Raw genomic sequence first — 13,469 nt, forward strand, 5'->3', positions numbered from 1 at the left:
ATTTATTTGCTGAGATAGTGTGTCTGGACCACATTATTAGCAGAAAGGATTCAGATTCAGAAATGTGGCCTCCTGCCTGCACCCACAATATTAGCACAAACGAGTCAAGTGCTGGAAGGTGGATTCCACACAGGATCCCCTCTCCTCATAAAACATGTCACCCCACCCACAACAAAAGTATTAGTAGAAACGTGATCATATACCAAACTGTGAATTTTTCTGAATTTGAGGAAAAATGCTTGGGAATCTGAACACGAATCCGAATATTCTACGTTTGTGCCAAATTTGAGATTGGCAAACGTTTTTCAAACAACTTCTCTCATCTCTAGTTCTGCAGGTGGCGATCAGAGACCATTTCTCTGTTCTCATCCTTTTTGGTTGTTATTGTACTCACTTTTGCATTTTGACATTGCTCTCACCCCTAGAGGTAGTGTACAGTAGCATGAGGTGATGTCTACAACCCACATAAGTTGCTCAGTTAGTGCAGCTCATCCAGGATGGCACATCAATGTGAGCTGTGGTAAGAAGGGTAGCTGTGTCTGTCAGCACATTTTCCACAGCATGGAGCTGATACCAGGAGACAGGTCAGTACACCAGGAGGCGGGAAGGGGACCATGGGAAGGTAACAACCCAGCAGCAGGACCGCTACCTCCTCCTTTGGGCAAGGAGGAATCAGAGGAGCACTGCCAGAACCCTGAAAAATGACCTCCAGCAGGCCACTAACATCGATGTGTCTGCTCAAACTGTCAGATATGGACTCCATGAGGGTGGTATAAGGGCCCGACATTCTCAACTGGGTGTTGTGCTTACAGCCCAACACTGTGCAGGATGATTGGCAGACAACACCAAGATTGGCAGATTTGAAATTGGTGCACTGTGCTGGAAACACCACAGAGAATGTTCTGCTGCCTGAAAAATCTTCCAGTATGACAGGTTTGGCAGTGGGTCAGTAATGATGTGGGGAGGTATTTCTTTGGAGAACCACAGAACCCTCTATGTGCTCGCCAGAGGTACCCTAAGACCCTGGAATGAGATCCTCAGACCCATTGTAAGACCATATGCAGGTGCAGTGGGCCTTGAGTTCTACCTGATGCATGACAATGGTAGGCCTCATGTAGCTGGAGTGTGTCAGCAGTTCCTGCATGATGAAGGCATTGATGCTATGGACTGGACTGCCCTTTCCCCAGACCTGAATCCAATCAAGCACATCTGGGACATCATGTCTCGTTCCATCCACCAATGTCACATTGCACCAAAGACTGTCCAGAAGTTGACTGATGCTTTAATTCAGGTCTGGGAGGAGATCCCTCAGGAGAACATCCACCGCCTCATCAGGAGCATGCCCAGGTGTTGTAGGGAGGTCATACAGGCACGTGGAGCCCACACACACTACTGAGCATCATTTCCATCTCTTGAGCCATTTCCACTGAAGTTGGTTCAAACTGTTGTGAAGGGTTAAAACTAAAATCAGAGCTGAAGTTTCATATTCTCCATTCTCTGAAGGTTTCGTTTCTCCATTTTCGTTGCTGTAAGATAAATTTTTGTAATTAGGATGAAAAAGTTCAGGGTGTCATGAAACCAGACTGTTCCCATCAGGTGCAAGATAAGGGAACCGGGGGTGTAGAATTCTGAAGAATATGCCATTATACTACTTTCTATGCTATTTGGATACGGACATATATGCAGTTTCCGGTTTATTTGCAATATTATTGGCTTATAAAGTGAAATGATGCTATTGGTAGTTGAGAACTTTGCATAATTAAGCAAAATATTATAAAAGAAGTGACTAAAATAAAGGGGACTAGTGATCTGTCTCGATCCTCCCGTACAGAGACCCCCGTCTCCGTGTGGTCATTACCAGTTGCTAGCAACGCCCTGTGGATTAATTTGGAAATCACTGGATCAACCGTGAAGGGTTAATTTAATCCTCTCCCAATCAGTTGCCGCCCAACGTGGGGCCCCCGAATAGGGACGCCTCTGCCCCCAGAGGACAACAAGACAAAGGACCCTCGGAGCAGACACAGGTGCTGGAAAATTGGGACTGATCATCCCCCACGACAACCACGGTAAGTTGGCAGTTATACTGTTCAGACTGACCGCTGGTGTGTTTTCCTGTGCTTGTTGCTGCAAAGAGGATCTGAGGTTTGTCCTTGATGGTGGGGTGATTCATGTGTGGAATCATATAGAGGTGCAGTCCCGTTGGGGGCCCAGTGCTCGAATCGTACCTCATAAGGGACGGACACCTCGGATTGACCAGTGATTGTGGCTCTCTTTATAGTCAAAATATCCTGAAATCCTGATCACTGTTAGAGTCAGGCGTGGTGATGTGATCAAAGACTGGGTAGGATACGTAACTCAGGTATATATATATATATATATATAACCAGAGGTGTCCAGAGGGATAGTCTGAGACGCCCTCCTCCTTTCACTGAGTACCGCGTTGAATTTTGGGCATCCCAGAGAGGGATTATTGACCCAGTGGAACAGAGACTGAAACGGCCACCAGTACTGTGCACAGCTGAAGTATGGATATTTAGCTCTAAATGAGAGAATCCGTGGAAGGAAAAGAAGAATTTTGTGGCTTGGCACATGAATTGTGTGACAAAGGTGTTAGGAAGAACAAAGGAAGTGAATTCTGATTGTTTCTGTTACTGCTGTTGAAGAAGGAAAAATTGTCTATTATGACAGGGACTGGATGTTTTGTGGTTCAAGAAAGTGACTGTGGTGTGAGAATTGAGGAAGTGATTAAAGAAGAAACTGATATTGAGACTGATGTGTCAGGCAGACAAATAGTTAAGAATGATTTGAAAGAAGAGGTCTCCTTGCTAGATGACAATTGTACCAGGAGACCGGGAGATGCTGACGGTACCTATTATCATCCGCCGCCAGCCTCATTCCCCGCTAGTGGTTATGAGTATACTCCCTTCACCCCATCCCAAATAGACACCCTTTGCAATCAATTACCCAATCCAGAGACTTCCCCCATGACTTTCTACAGGCAAATGGCAGCAAATCGAGAGATTTATTCCACTCCCCGAAGAGATCTATTACACATATTTCGAGTAAAAGTTGGGGAGGGGTATTTTCCAATTATTGAGGGTGGCATAATATATAATGTGAATCTGGATGGGGAAACCTATGAGAGTGGTGTTGATTTCTGCAATACTTTAAAGGTTTGGTCACAAGATAAATTAGTGGACCAAGCTATCTCTCTCACAGATGTCACACAGGACAAGGGGGAGACTGCCGAGAAGTTCTATGGGCGTCTTCTGGTAGTATTTAGAGATCTGGGATTCTCACTGTATAATGAAGCCCATACACATCATTTTGTGGCAGCTTTGATGTCCGGCCTTAAACCCGACTTGCAAGAGGCGATAATGTCAGTTATAATATAATAATAAATTTTATTTTTATAGCGCCGACATATTCCGCAGCACTTTACATTTCAGAGGGGATTTGTACAGACAATAGACATTACAGCATAACAATAATCACATACAGTAGATTATAGCAAATACCAAGAGGAGTGAGGGCCCTGCTCGCAAGCTTACAGTCTATGAGGAAAGAGGGAGACACGAAAGGTGGGTGGTAACAGTTGCCCTGATTGTATGGACCAGCCATAATGTTAGGTGTGTGACAGTACGGACAGAGAGGGCTAATGGATGCATAAAGCATGTGGGAGAATGATGCGGGGAACCTGGTTATGGTAAGACTTTTGGCTCTGCCACACAGGGATAGATTAGGTTAATGTGTTGAGGCGATAGGCCAGTCTGAATAAATGCGTTTTCAGGACACGCTTAAAATTGTGGGGATTGGGGACTAATCGTATTGACCTGGGAAGTGCATTCCAAAGAATTGGCGCGGCACGTGTAAAGTCTAGGAGACGGGAGTGGGAGGTTCTGACTATTGAGGATGCTAACCTCAGGTCATCAGCAGAACGGAGGGCGCGGGTAGGGTGGTATACTGAAACAAGGGAGGAGATGTAGGGTGGTGCTGAGCCATGGAGGGCTTTGTGAGTGAGGGTAATAAGTTTATACTGAATTCTGGAGTGGATGGGTAGCCAGTGTAATGACTGGCACAAGGTAGAGGCATCGGTGTAACGATTGGTGAGGAATATGATCCTGGCTGCAGCATTCAAGACAGATTGGAGAGGGGAGAGTTTGGTAAGAGGGAGACCGATTAGAAGAGAGTTACAATAGTCGAGACGAGAATGAATAAGAGAAACAGTAAGAGTTTTTGCAGAGTCAAAGGTAAGAAAAGGTCGAATTCTAGAAATGTTTTTGAGGTGCAGATGACAAGAGCGAGCCAGTGATCGAATGTGGGGGGCAAAGGAAAGCTCGGAATCAAGTATGACCCCAAGACAGCGGGCCTGTTGCTGGGGAGTAATAGTGGAACCACACACAGAAATGGCAATGTCGGGTATAGGTACATTAGTAGAGGGAGGAAACACCAGGAGTTCAGTCTTTGACAGGTTCAGTTTCAGATATAGTGAGGACATGATATTAGACACAGCGTTTAGACAATCGCCGGTGTTTTCTAGAAAGGCTGGCGTGATGTCAGGAGAAGAAGCGTATAATTGGGTGTCATCAGCATAGAGATGGTACTGGAAACCAAATCTACTGATTGTTTGACCAATAGGGGCAGTGTACAAGGAGAAGAGGAGGGGGCCTAGAACCAATCCTTGGGGGACCCCAACAGTAAGGGGAAGATGAGAGGAGGAGGAACTGGCAAAAGATACAGTAAAGGAGCGGTCGGAGAGATCGGAGGAGAACCAGGAGAGAACGGTATCCTTGAGGCCAATGGAACGGAGCATAGTGAGGAGGAGCTGATGATCCACAGGGTCGAATGCTGCAGAGAGATCCAAGAGAATTAGCATGGAGTAATGACCATTAGATTTAGCTGTTAGTAGATCATTAGAGACTTTAGTGAGGGCAGTTTCAGTGGAGTGTAAAGAGCGGAAACCGGATTGGAGAGGGTCGAGAAGAGAGTTTTCTGAGAGATAGCGGATAAGACGGGAGTGGACCAGGCGTTCCAGGAGTTTAGAGATGAAGGGAAGATTAGAGACAGGTCTATAGTTAGCGGCACAGTTTTGGTCGAGGGATGGTTTTTTAAGTAGTGGATGTATGACGGCATGCTTAAATGAGGAGGGAAAAATACCAGAAGAGAGAGAGAGGTTAAATATTTTAGTTAGGTGAGGGGTGACAGCAGGGGAAAGGGACTGGAGGAGCTGTGACGGAAATGGCTCACTGGTGCAAGTAGTTGGGCGAGAAGATGCAAGGAGCCTGCTTACTTCTTCTTCTGTGACTGGTTCAAAATCAGAGAGTGAGCTAGATGCAGTGGGGGAGGGAGGACAGTGCATGGTATGAGGGGATTGGGAGATAATTTCCTGTCGGATCTGGTCAATTTTTTCTTTGAAGTAATTGGCCAGATCGTCAGCTCGGAGCTCCGTGGTTGGGGCCTGTACTCTTGGATTGAGTAGAGAATGAAAAGTGTCAGAGACGTTTCGGGTTATTGGACAGTGAGGTGATGAGGGTGTTGAAATAGGTTTGTTTGGAGAGGTGAAGGGAAGTGTTGTATGTTCTAAGCATAAACTTAAAATGGATGAAATCTTCGGCTAGATTGGATTTTCTCCACAGACGTTCGGCGCACCTGGAGCACCGCTGCAGGAAACGTGTTTGCACCGTGTGCCAGGGTTGTCGCCGTCTGCGTTGTGGTGTTCTATTTATAGGGGGTGCAAATTCATCCAGGGCAGTTTGAAGTGTTTCATTGTAATGCTTCAATGCAGAATCAGGACATGAGAGGGAGGAGATAGGGGCCAATGAAGACTGCAAGTTCTTCATAAGTTTCTGGGTGTTAATGGCCTGTATGTTTCTATAAGTATGGACAGTGGGGGTGACCTGAGCGGCCTGGCAGTTCTTTATAGAGAATGAAAGAAGATTGTGGTCAGAGAGCGGGAGAGGGGAGTTTGCAAAATCATCCACTGCACAAAGCCGAGAGAAGACCAAGTCGAGGGAGTTTCCGTCTTCATGCGTTGGAGAATTAGTAAGCTGCGAAAGGCCAAACGAGGAGGTTAGAGATAAAAGGTGAGTAGCAGATGGTGAGAGGGGAAGAGCAATGGGGATGTTGAAATCTCCCATGATGAGGGTAGGGATGTCACAGGAGAGAAAATGTGGAAGCCAAGTGGCAAAATGATCCAGGAACTGATGGGAGGGGCCGGGAGGACGATACACCACCGCCACTCGCATGGAGAAGGGGGTGTAGAGTCTGACGGCATGGACCTCAAAAGAAGGGAAGACAAGTGAGGGTACTTGAGGGAAAACCGGAAAGGTACATTTTGGTGATAGGAGCAGACCAACGCCTCCACCTGCTCTATTGTCTAATCTTGGGGTATGAGAGAAGTGAAGCCCCCCGTATGAAAGAGCAGCAGCGGCGGTAGTGTCTGACTGCTGGATCCAGGTTTCAGTAAGAGCCAGGAGGTTAAGAGAATTAGAGAGGAAAAAGTCATGGATGAAGGAGAGTTTGTTACACACTGAGCGAGAATTCCAAAGTGCACAATTAAGAGAGACAGATGGCATGCAGGGAATATTAATAAGATTAGAGGGGTTTCTAAGTGTAGCAGTCAGGGGGTTTGACTCTCTATAACATGGGGGACCAGGGTTGGGAGCAATGTCTCCTGCGACTAGGAGAAGGAGGATAGAAAGAGTGAGCAGATGGTTAAGTTATTTGTGAGAGCGTCTCTGATGTTGAATGGTGGGACTGACTGGATCTGTGCAATTTAACAACGTGAAAAGAGCATGAGTGCTATACATAGGAGAGGAAAGAAGCGAGGGGCCAATGTGGATGGAGTGTAGAGAGTTAATGCCAGGGCGGTGGATGTGTGTGAATGCAGCGGCCAGGATTAAAATTACACAAATGCATATGGTATATATTTGTTGTACTCAAAATGTACAGGGAGTAGATGTATATAAATGTCTTACCTGTCTCCTGCCTTGTCTAACTTCCATGTTATAACTGCCAGTACTTTGATAAACTGTACTTGGATAAAGTGTGCATAAATGCCCCCTGCATAAATGCCCTCCCCAAGCTATGTCTGAATATATAGGAGGATAAGACTTAGAACTTTTTTTTTTTTTTTTTTGGCCTCTCTCTCTTCTCGTTAATCAATCACACTAAATTGAGACACCAGGACCCAATAAAATGTTGTGGTCAAATAAACACATGTCCAGCACTACATGGATCATAAAGCACTTTGAAAAGTTTCTTGACCTCACAACATAAGGGGACAAGCAGAGTAAGTTGAAAAAAAACTATATACCATATACTATAAGCTTGCAGAGTTGAAAACACAGAGATGGCATTCAGGATTAACTGCTTGCTGACATTGAATGGAGACACAGGAGTGGATTCAGAGCAGAGACTGGAAAAGCTGGTTACCTGTATGAAGAGAATAGAGATGCGTGTCACATTCATCCATGTTATAACTGCCAGTACTTTGATAAACTGTACTTGGATAAAGTGTGCATAAATGCCCCCTGCATAAAATAGACCTGACGTTGAGAATTCCACCCCGGACAATGCATTGAAAGTGATAAAAAGTTTTCAGAAGAATTTAACCCGCTCTGCAGCAGCAAGGAAACAGAAAAATAAATCAACAGCAGCATCCCCCACAATCGCGCCCAGCGCGGCTGCGAGCACACAGCAAACTCTGGCCCCCCCTCAGACTTCAGCTCCTAATCCTATGACTGGGAAACCTGCTCCTCAGCCCCTCCCTGCTAATTCTTGTCTGCAATGCTGATGGTCAGATGGTTCTTATGTTAAATAATCCCTATGTAGATGAAGACAGTGAGGAAATCTGTATTTTTCATGCCTTTCCCACAGATGCCACAAGGGGCCCAAAACAGTCCCAACTAGTTTGCAAAAAAAAATATGAGCAGGTGTCTTTTGCCATTGCTGCCATTGTTAGCCTTCTCAAGCATCTGGCAGCACTGAACTGTCGGGTTTAGGCCTCGGGACTTCAGTTCTGCCTTGGTCAAGTGATATTCTTGGGTCACTGTCTCCTTCAGGGTGCCAGACACCTCACAGAAGAAAGAAAAATAGCTGTCAGCTCCCTTCCTTTCCCAAAAGATGAAACTGAACTCCAGCGTTTTCTTGGACTAAGCAATTATTTTTGTCAGTGGATACCGGATGCATCCCGCATAATGCAACCTCTCACAATGCCTTGAAAGACGGTATAATGAACTATAAGGGAAGATGGCAGTGATGAGTAGAGTTGAGCGACTTTTGGTTTTTTAGGGTCGCGTTTCGTTTCGTGAAACCCGACTTTTCCAAAAGTCGGGTCGAGCAAGATCGTCCGATTATAGGGAAAAGTCGGGGTCGTCCCGAAACACGAAACCCAATGTAAGTCAATGGGGAATAAAAGTCGGCAGTGAGAGGAGGACAGGAAACACACCTACAGTGCCCATTTGAATGCCAAAAGCATCAATTCTTCTTACTTAAGCTTGTCAACCTTAATTAACTTCATAATACAAGTTATGCACTGAAAAATGGGGGTTATTTGGCTAAAGTTGTGGGGGGGGAGGGCTGGCTGCAGGTTTTCATGTGCCCTGGGCGAAAGAGCGCCCCTTTAACACATACCACAACTCATCATGCTCCGATACGGCAGAGAAATAGCGGTATAGTACAATGAAAAATACTTCACTTTTTACATCTCATGACAAGGCCCATCTATTTCTCCATACAGAATCATTGGTCCCATATAATGTTTGAAACAGTATATGATGAGCTCCACATAATGCTACAGTATATGTTGGTCCCCATGGATGAAGCTCCACTGTCTTATGGGCCCAAATAATGCTCCAAACATAATGGGCCCCATTTCTAATGCTCTAGTGTATAATGGGCCCTGTAAATGCTGCTCCAGTGTCTGATGTCCACCTTTGGAATGTTCCAGTGTATGGTGGGCCCCATCTATCATTCTCCAGAGTAACGTGCTCCCCAAAAATTGCTGTCCCAACATTGAAAACATATACAGTTCCATCTTACACGGTGACAAAGAGGAAGCTGCAGATGAAAGTGCAGGGACTACTATGAGGGACCCTGTGCCAGTGCCCGCGCCCAAGAGTCGGCCTACCCACCTGTCCAGGGCAACGGCACTCGCACGGTGTCGTGCGCTAGGTGGTGACCCCGGCCATGGGGGGGGAGGCAGCACAGTTAGGGAGTTTTAGAAAGTGGCATATGTTGATGTTGGACATTCAGCTGATGCAAAAGGTGAAATAGGTCAAGTCCCAGGAAGAGGTGGACCAAAGCAAGCCATTTTTCTGTCACCCTATGTGTCATCAGGGGAAGGTGGGACAAAATCCTTGGAAACCCATGCATGGTTCATTTTAATGAAGGTTAGATCATCCACATTTTGGGTTGACAGACGGGTCCTTTTTTCTGTCAGGATTGATCCAGCTGCACTGAAGACTCTTTCCGATAGCACACTTGCAGCTGGGCAAGCGAGCTCCTGTAAGGCATATTGGGCCAATTCAGGCCAGGTGTCCAGTTTAGCGGCCCAATAGTCAAAGGGGAATGACCTGTGTGGGAGAACATCGATATGGGAGGAAAAGTAGTTTGTAACCATAGTTGACAACTGCTGTCTCCTGTCACTTTCCATCGATGCAGTATTACCAGTTGTGTGAGCGGTATTTGAAAAATCAGTCCACAACATTGTCATGAAACCCCTGTCTCCAACGCCACTTCTGCTGTGTGCACCACCAACACCTCTGCCAAGCTGCCCCCAGCCCGTACGGCTCGTGTGAGAACCATCACCGCTGCTGTGTGCTGGGAATGCCTCAAGCAACCGATTTACCAGAGTTGCTTGTTTATTAGCCAATATTAGGTCAAGGTTCTCCTGTGGCATGATGTTTTGTAATTTGCCTTTATAGCGTGGATCCAGGATGCTGGCCAACCAGTAGTCGTCATCGTTCATCATTTTGGCAATGCGGGGGTCCCTTTTTAGGATCCGCAAGGCATAATCTGACATGTGGGCCAATGTTCCCGGTGTCAATGATGCACTGCGAGTGCTGGTTGGAGGAGCACTTTCTGGCAAATCCACATCCCTCCAGTCACGCACAAACCCTGTACCAGACCTTGCCACGCCAACATTTTCACTTGCCCCACGAGATGCATCCTCCTCCCCTAAGTAATCATCTCCATCATCATCCTCCTCCTCCTCTTCTTCCTCCACCTCGTCCAGGAGAGGTCCCTGAGCAGACAATGGCTGAATGTCATCAAGGATTCCCTCCTCCTCTTCCTCCTCATCAACATTGGCTGCAGACGCCTGCTCCTTAAGGTGCGTCAAAGTTTGCATGAGCAGACGCATAAGTGGGATGCTCATGCTTAGGATGGCGTCGTCTGCGCTTACCAGCCGTGTGCATTCCTCAAAACACTGAAGGACTTTACAGAGGTCTTTCAGCTTCGACCACTGCACACCTGTCAACTCCATGTCTGCTCTCAAAGTGCCTGGCCGTGTATCCTCCCACAAATGCATTATGGCCTGCCTCTGCTCGCACAGCCGCTCCACCATGTGCAGGGTGGAGTTCCACCTTGTTGCAATGTCGATAATGAGGCAGTGGTTGGGAAGGTGGAGCAATCGCTGCAGCTTCTGCATACGAACGGAGTGTACAGGCGACCGGTGGATGTGCGCGCACAGTCTTCGCACCTTCTGGAGCAGGGCTGTTAACTCCGGATAATTTTTGAGGAAGCACTGCACCACCAGGTTCAAGGTGTGAGCCAAGCAAGGAATGTGGCTGAGTTTTGAAAGGGCTATGGCTGCCACAAAATTACGGCCGTTATCACTAACTACCTTGCCTGCCTCAAGATGTACACTGCCCAGCCATGACTCAGTTTGTCACTTCAAGTACTCGGCCAGCACCTCGGCGGTGTGTCTGTCGCCCAAACACATCATCTGCAACACAGCCTGCTGACGCTTTCCACTAGCTGCTCGATAGGGGGACACATCGTGTGCAACAGTGGCAGCTGCAGATGGAGTGCTCGTACGACTGCGCTCTGTGGACGAGCTTTCGCTTCTGGAGGAGGAGGAGGAGGGTGGAACGCCTACAGCCAACTGTTTCCTATACCGTGGGCTAGGCAGCACTGTCCCACCACCGCTGTCCCCTGTGGACCCTGCATCCACCACATTAACCCAGTGCGCAGTGATGGACACGTAACGGCCCTGGCCATGCCGACTGGACCATGCATCAGTTGTGAGGTGCACCTTTCCGCTCACTGACTGCTTGAGTGCATGGACAATGCGGTCTTTCACATGATGGTGGAGGGCTGGGATGGCTTTGCGAGAGAAGAAGTGGCGACTGGGTAGGTCATAGCGTGGTACTGCATAGGCCATGAGTTCCCGGAAAGCTGTGCTTTCCACCAACCGAAAGGGCATCATCTCAAACGAGATTAGTTTGGCAATGTGGGCGTTCAAAGCCAGTGTACGCGGATGAGAGACTGAGTACTTTCTTGACCTACTCATAGTGTCTGGGAGGGTGAGCTGGACTTGAGAGCTGCATATGGTGGAAGTAGCGGTGGACAGGGCGGACTGAGAGAGGGTTGATGATGGTGATGGAGTTGGTGTTCTTTCTGATGGCCTAGAATCAGTCTTTCGTTGATATAACAGTGGGATTCCCTGACTGCTGTGGCCTTGCAACGACACCTCAACATTTGCTGCTGTGCTAACCGGTGGGCTTACAGTGGGGGAAACAATGTAGCGTTGATGACTACCTTCGTTGTGATCAGTTGCACATGTGGCACTTGAGGTTTGGTGTTGTGTCCACGCTTGCAAGTGCATGCTGGTTAAATGTCTAAGCATGCAACTGGTATTCAAATTTTTCAGATTTTTCCCTCGGCTAAAGGTCTTTGCGCACTTCTTACAGATAACCTTGGCCTGATCATGAGGATTTTGTTCAAAAAAGTGCCACACTGCACTCTTCCTACTTTGGCAGACATTTTGCGGCCTAGCACGCTGTGATCTTTTGACCCTCTGGACAAGCTGTCCAGCAACTCTTTTGATGTTTGGAACCTGTCTTTGGAGTGCTCCGGGCCTCCCAGATAACAGCTGTTGTGATGTCGATGTCTGCTGTGGATGCTCCTCATCTGAGCTATTGGAAGCAGCACCCTCTTCCCCCAATGGATGCCAATCTGGGTCAACAACTGGGTCATCCATCACTTCCTCTTCTATGTCGTGCACCTTCCTCTGTGTCACCGTGTATGGTGGTATAGTGTGCGGGAAGGGGCAACTGAGTCTCATCAGGGTCAGAATCTGGCTCTGTACACTGCGAGGACAATGTAGTGCTCTGAGTGAATGTACCAGCAGAATCATCCATCAGCGGCTGTGCATCAGTGCACTCCATGTCAGATTCATCTTGGCCTGGGTAATTCACCATTTCACTTGATAATCCAGGCATGGTATGTGAAAACAGCTCCATGGAGTAATCAGTAGTATGGCCTGCGTCATCCTTCAATCTTGGTTGGGGTGAAGGACACAAGGAAAGGTGTGGTTCATGAACATGAGCCTCCAATGACGACTCAGTGCTTTTACTTTTTACAACTGAAGAAGAGGAGGCGATAGAGCTGGAGGCTGAGTCAGCAATGTAAGACAAAACTTTTTCCTGATGCTCTGGCTTTAAAAGCGGTTTGCCAACTCCTAGAAAACTAAGCGTTCGAGGCCTTTTGTAGCCAGACGATGACGCAGGCTCAACACCTCCTGCATTCGGTCCTATTTTGCTCTTGCCACTACCATCAGATCCACCACCAACATCATCATTACCAGCTGCCAACCCCCGCCCAATTCCACGGCCTCTTCCACCAGCCTTCCTCATTTTTGGTAGAAATGTAGACAAAATCCAACAAACTATATAGTATGTAAAACAAGGTACAAGGTGTCTATAGGACAGGGGAGATTTTGAATTTCTGCACACACTTTTGGACACTGGACACTTTTGGATTGTGTGAGGCCCAATGAATATCTGAGCGCTATGTGACAGGCTCGATGGCACAGCTGTGACCTAAGTGACTAGAGGATAAGTGAGATTTTGAATCTCTGCACACACTTTTGGACACTGGACACTTTTGGATTGTGTGAGGCCCAATGAATATCTGAGCGCTATGTGACAGGCTCGATGGCACAGCTGTGACCTAAGTGACTAGAGGATAAGTGAGATTTTGAATCTCTGCACACACTTTTGGACACTGGACACTTTTGGATTGTGTGAGGCCCAATGAATATCTGAGCGCTATGTGACAGGCTCAATGGCACAGCTGTGACCTAAGTGACTAGAGGATAAGTGAGATTTTGAATCTCTGCACACACTTTTGGACACTGGACACTTTTGGATTGTGTGAGGCCCAATGAATATCTGAGCGCTATGTGACAGGCTCGATGGCACAGCTGTGACCTAAGTGACTAGAGGATAAGTGAGATTTTGAAT

The sequence above is a fragment of the Dendrobates tinctorius genome, unplaced genomic scaffold (assembly GCF_039654945.1).
Source record: "Dendrobates tinctorius isolate UK_male_01 unplaced genomic scaffold, ASM3965494v1 ptg000135l, whole genome shotgun sequence".
NCBI lineage: Eukaryota > Metazoa > Chordata > Amphibia > Anura > Dendrobatidae > Dendrobates > Dendrobates tinctorius.